General features: G+C 49.5%; 1 protein-coding gene across 2 annotated transcripts in view; it reads left to right on the top strand.

Annotated features, from left to right (window-relative positions):
- Window positions 1-547: 547 nt before the first annotated feature.
- The window catches only part of RAP1B (RAP1B, member of RAS oncogene family), a 70,812-nt gene continuing 65,359 nt past the window's right edge, over window positions 548-6,000 (top strand). The window contains exon 1 of one of the 2 annotated variants that reach the window (XM_040409633.1): window positions 548-704. The gene's annotated coding sequence lies outside the window, so the exon portion shown is untranslated. The remainder of the gene's footprint in view (window positions 705-6,000) is intronic. The other variant, XM_040409626.1, reaches the window with a different exon arrangement.

The raw sequence follows: 6,000 nt of genomic DNA, 5'->3' as shown, positions 1-6,000 counted from the left end.
TCTGCAGAAGGGATGTGAAACTACAACTCCCAGCATGCACACTTGCAAGGCTGTTCCAGTAACTCCCATAGCAGTGAAAGTAGGATTCTGGGAGTTGTAGTCTCAGAACAGAGTGCTGGAGGTTTCTAATCCCTGATGTAAAGGGTATGGCCAGGGCTAAGTCACCATTGCATTTTTCTGGTTGCAGACTGGAATGGAATCCATTCCTAAAGTTTCAGTCTGCAGTTGTGACACGTGGTGCGACTTTATGTATCCCTGTAGGGGCTTCTCTTCTAATAGGCACACACGGGAGGAAAAGAATTGTGAATGTTCTTTTACGTTGACACGGCTCATATGCGGGAATGTACCGGGGATTTTCACACTGTACACCGGCAGAATAAGGGCTGCAATGTGCCCCACCCCTTGCAGTGAACTGGTAACACTTGTGGGACTCGCGCGCAGCACTCTCCCTCCTCAGAGCCGGTGGCGTGCGCCGCGGACGCGCGCAGACAGTGGCCGCTGGTCTCCTATCGCAAGCTGATGCTCGGGAGCGCGCACGGGCTGAGGGAGACTGGCGCGGTGACGTCACGGGAGGGGGGGAGAGCTGGGAGCCTCACCCAGGCTGGGTTGGTGGCGCTGTGTGTCCCGAGCGGAGGAGGACAAGCGGGAGGCGGCGGGGATCCCAGGCAGCGCCCGGGCCCATCCAGGAGAGGGAGGACAGCGGGGTAAGTGTCTCAGGCTTCGCTTTCACATGGGCCGGGGGAAAGGGGCCGCCCTTTTGGGCTTCAGGATGGGGTGGTGGAGTGAAGGCAGGGCCCAGGAATTGTGTTACAGGGGCTGCCTGCAGTATCCAGCTGTGATGCCGGAATCGGGGACTTAAAGGGTAACTCTTTGTGACCATGGGTGTGGGCAGCGCATCTCCGTGGTCAGACAATAGCTTGACGTGACAGGAGATGTGGCTATGCAGGGGCTGCCCACTCTAGCAATGCTTGCCATTTTCTGCATACTTGTAATGTTTGCCATGGCACTCCTTTATGTGAGCATGCACAGTGCCAGCTGTCCTCCCTGGGTGCACACCTTGGGCAGGCTTTGTGTCATGGGGGCTTTTTCTATTCTCTTGTCTCCCTGGCTTGCATGAGTACCAGGTACTTAGGTGGGTAGCAGTGTTTCAGGGGGCAGCTGCTGTCACTGGCGCTTTGCTTGGGGCTGCCCTCTGAAAGTTCCTGTATTGTAAAATGTCTCATGCGGCAGGCAGCGGTGTCTGCCATTATCACTTATTAACCACTTCATGCAGGGCAGCCCAGGTCAGGTACTAGGGACTCATTAGTGAGACGTGCCAGGGGACCTATGGCGAGCAGCGCTACAATAGGCGCCGTATGGACATATAACATTGAGCGAGAGAACTGAGCCCCACCTAAACCATGAACGGAAAGAGGTTACTGAGCGGAGGGTCTCCTCCCCTTTTTGGCCTGCCAGTGTCTTGGAAAGAATGTCAGCTCCTGCTGCTATTCAGTAATAAATGGATGTCCCTATATTTCAGCTGTGATCGGGGTGGAGTAAATCTCACTTGGTATGGTCCATGTCTTTGGTTTAGGCTAGTGAAGGAATTGTGACACTGGCAGGGGATGGCTCAGTGGGGCTAGCTTGTAGAAAGCAAGGGAGGGAAGGGGGCTGATTAATGCCAGATTGTATTAGATGATGTGTGTCACTTGCCATGTCTTCTCCTCCGATGGAGCTTGTGTCATTCCTTAGATCATTATGTTCTTCATGAAAAGAAAAAACAACATATTTTTTTTCTTGGGAAAAAAAAGGAGCCAGGCAAAAAAATAATTATATATATATATATATATATATATATATATATATATATATTTCCCCCTTACATTTGTAAATTTATACGACCAAGTAATGCACGTTCATGGCTGTGGGATGTCTATATATACCAACCTGCGGCTCTCCAGCTGGTACAAAACTACAACTCCCAGCATACCTAGACTGCCTACAACTATCAGCCTACAGCAGGGCATGGTGGGAATCGTAGTTTTACAACAGCTGGAGAGCCGCAGGTTGGCCATCCCTGCTATATAGGTCATCTTGGTGTATCTAGTATGGTATGTCAAGATCTACCATGCTTGTTCCAGATGAGTTTGACATCATCCTACTAGATATAGCTGAGGGATATTCATAACTCGTAGGACTAATTAAATTAACAGAGGCCTGGTAATCATGGCGGGAAGCCTAGTAAAGTGCGTGCCCTTTAGGATGGGGAATCTACAATACAGTTGACATTTTTACTGCGTTAGCGCCCATTTACTTGGGTCGATACACAGGGTAATGATCAGGAACAAACCGTTCACTCCCGATCATTGCCTGATCGTTCAGCAGCAGTAGAGTTGCATTTACATGCAGCAATCTTCCCTTCTGTATCGCGATGAAGGATGATCACTACTACGATTGTTCATCCCCGATTCCCCATACATTTGTCTTTTTTTTGTAACACATTCCTTTTTACACAGACCTCTGCATTAACAGTGGCAGTAAGACACACGGCCCTCTAGGACCCAACATTTGCCATAAACGGCAAGATGGAATTAACCCTTTAAAGGCAGTTTTTTGGGTTTTTTTGCCGCTAAAACTGCCTGTAGTTCTCTATAGGTGACAAGGAGAGCAAGACAAACCTAATGGAAATGCAGGTTGCCTGACACAGTAATGAAAGTTTTAATCCGACATGTATTTGTGTCAGAAATCCAAGGCTGAACCTCAGGTTTCCGCTGTGGATTTGGAGATTGTCATACCGTAGATTAGCCCCATTCAGCCTGGCTAATCTGCATGCAGAAGCTGCGCATGGAAGAGTTGTCACTTTTTCTTTCTTGCGATGTGATTATATAAGGCTACTTTCACACTGGTGTTTGCATTATCGGTGCGGATCCGTCTGTGCAGATACCAGACGGATCCGCACCTAACGCAGGTGGGAAAGTAGCCTAAACTGCATTCTGAAAAATGAGTGTTGTGTAGACTGTGGCGTGTTTTCCTGTAGAATACGATGAGCGGCAGATTTACATGGATTAAATTGGTTGTCCGGTTTCAGGAGGAAACTAAACAGCACAAGTGATCCGCCTGCAAAAAAAGATCTTATCGTTACTTAAGCCTCATGCAGGCGTCCGTGGAACACGGTCCGTGAGATACCGGACTGGCATTGCAGGAGCGCACGGCGTCATAGCAACCAATGACTCCGTGCGCTCCTGCAATGCCAGTCCGATATCTCACGGACCGTGTTCCACGGACGTCTGCATGAGGCTTTACTTGGCAGATCCCATGCCACCACACCTGTTCTCCTGGCTCGGTTCTGTTTACCTGGCTGCAGTGGTGACGACTCATCAGCAACATATTCACCAAAGAGGCCAGTGATTGGCTGCAGCGGTCATGTGTGCCTTGTGTTTTCCGGTTTCCATCTGACACCCGACAGCTCCTTTAAATCCACTGATGCTGATCAAATTCTGAGCTGTGAATGAGCCCTTAAGGAGGACCTTTCACAGTTTTGTTTTTTTTATACTCCAGTCCGTACCTGTACATGGAGAGTACTTTCCGCTGATGCTGCCCGAATTTATATTTTTTTGAAAGACCTCACATTTTCCTCGCTGTGATCCCCCAAAGTTTTGGTGCCCAGTATGTTAATGCTGAGCAAAGGTACAGGGGGGAGGAGACGGCCACGTTTCTCGGTGGGCGTTTCCTTCTCCCTGGCTGCAGCGCGGTCCAATTGCAGCGGCCCCCGTGACTGGTCCTCTTTACAAGGGTATTCCGGCTATGTAAAGTTATTCCCTATCCAAAAGATGAGGATCAGTGGGGTCCTACTGCTGGGACCCCCATGATCTCAAGAACAGGGACCACTTGGAGCCCCCCAAAATGGAGCTGCCGGTCAGGCATGGGTGCAGCCTCCCTATTCATTTCTATAGGAGTTTTGGAGATAGCTCAGTACAGCGACTGGTAACAGTATCTCTGGATCTCCCATTGAAAGGAACAGCTGCATGCATGCCCAGCCAACCGCTCCGTTTATTTCACGGGGATGCACGGGGTACAGAGTCTCTGTTCTTCTGATTGTGGGGGACTTGTGGATATGGGATAACTTACATAACCGGAGAATACCCCTTGTATTTTACTTGTGCATTTGGGCGAGGCTATGTTCACAGTAGCGTTATGAAATCAGGCAGGGGAAAAGCATGCTGGAGTTCACCATATCCGGTATAGCCAGATAATGCCGGGAATCGCCGAATCCCCTCTGACTACAATGGGATCCAACGGGGATCCGGCCACTTTCCAGCATACATGAATGCTGACTTTCAGCCGTAAAAAAAAAAAAGTCATGAATGCATGACTGATTGTCTGGCTGAAAGCCAGAAAGTGGTTGGATCCCCATCGGATAAGGGCTCATGTGTGTGGCCTGTGCCCGTATTGTGGACCGCAAACAGCAGGTCCGCAGTATACGAGCGGCGGCCATGTGCACTCCGTATCACGGATGCGGACCTATTGACTTGAATGGGTCCACAATCCTCAAGGAGCGGAGGCATGGATCAGAAGCACCACAAAGCCCTTTGGTGGGATTGATCCCTGACATTGTAGTCAGAGGGAAACCGGCATTTTCTGGCTATATCGGATACAATGAACTCCAGTAGGCCGTTCCTCTGCCTGATTTTATAACGCTACTGTGAATGTAGCATTATGGAGCCATGAATGTGTCCTTGTAGGAGAATATAGCTGATTTTATTACCGAGATGTGATCCTTTTTATTGTAGCTCGCTGTTTTTTTCTTTTTCATGTATATGTCAGTACAAACAAGTGTCCTCAGTTCTAGATGTTCCAGGCACTGTCCAGAAGTGCCACTTCCCTGTCCCCAAAGGCTATCAATCGGAGAATACAGTGGCTGTTAAATAGGTTGTCTGGGTGATAATATATCATTTTTTATAGGGTCAGAATGGCATGAGAATATAAAAAAATTGTACATTACTTCGCCCCCTCCACCCACCATACCAAGTTCTTTCAGGTCTCCACTTCCTGGTACGTCTCCGCACACAGGAAATGGCAGCTTAGCAAATCACTGAGCGGTCACCACTTACCAGCACTTCCTGTGTGTCCAGAGACCAGGATGAAGGGACAGGCAGGGGATTGTTGGAATGGGAGTGGTGGGGGATCAGTGAGGTGAGTAGCACTTGTTTTATTTTTTTTATGCCATTTTTTTTAGAAAAAAAAACAACTTAGAGCGGTTTCCCAATTTTTTTTTAAACTGATAACCTATCCTCTGGATAGGTCATCAGTATCTGAACGGTCTGGTCCGACATCAGGGACCTCCGCCGATCAGCTGTTTGAGAAGGCCAAGACTTTCACAGGAGCGCTGCAGCTTTCTAACAGCTTTTCCTAGGCCAGTGATGTCACCTTCATCGGCCAAGTGGCCTAGCCACAGCTCAGCACCTTTGTGAATGACCTATCCAGGGTAGGTCATCGGTTAAAAGTCTGAAAACCCCTTTTAAGAACCGCAAACTGACTAGATTTAGCAGTTCTTAAAGGGAGTCTTTTACGCAGATTCACCCTATTAACCTAATAACAGTGTTAAGTCCACGGCATCCCCCCTATTAAAACGGTGCTTACCGTTCCTTGCTAGCATCGTTGTGCAGAAAAACACTTTTAATCCGTATGCAAATGAGGCTGTGAAGGTGCCGAGGGGCGGCGTTACAACGGCCGGTGCCCACGCCCCTGGGTCATTTTCATATGAAGCCACTCCCCCTCCACCGCGTCTGCCCGCCCTTAGTCTCTGCTCTAACCTCCCTCCTCCCGTCCGTAATCCCGTGCATGCGCCGATGAACGAGCACAGTCGGGCCGGGGCATCGCAGTTTACCGTGCGTTATCGCGTTCATCGGCGCATGCGCGGGATTACGGGCGGAGGGAGGTTAGAGCAGAGACTAAGGGCGGACCGACGTGGTGGAGGGGCAGTGGCTTCGTATGAAAATGACCCGTTCGCACCTTCACAGC

Source organism: Bufo bufo, chromosome 1, assembly GCF_905171765.1.
Source record: "Bufo bufo chromosome 1, aBufBuf1.1, whole genome shotgun sequence".
In the NCBI taxonomy this organism is placed as follows: Eukaryota; Metazoa; Chordata; class Amphibia; order Anura; family Bufonidae; genus Bufo; species Bufo bufo.
Note: the sequence above shows the minus strand (reverse complement) of the source record. Positions and strands in the feature narration are given on the sequence as shown.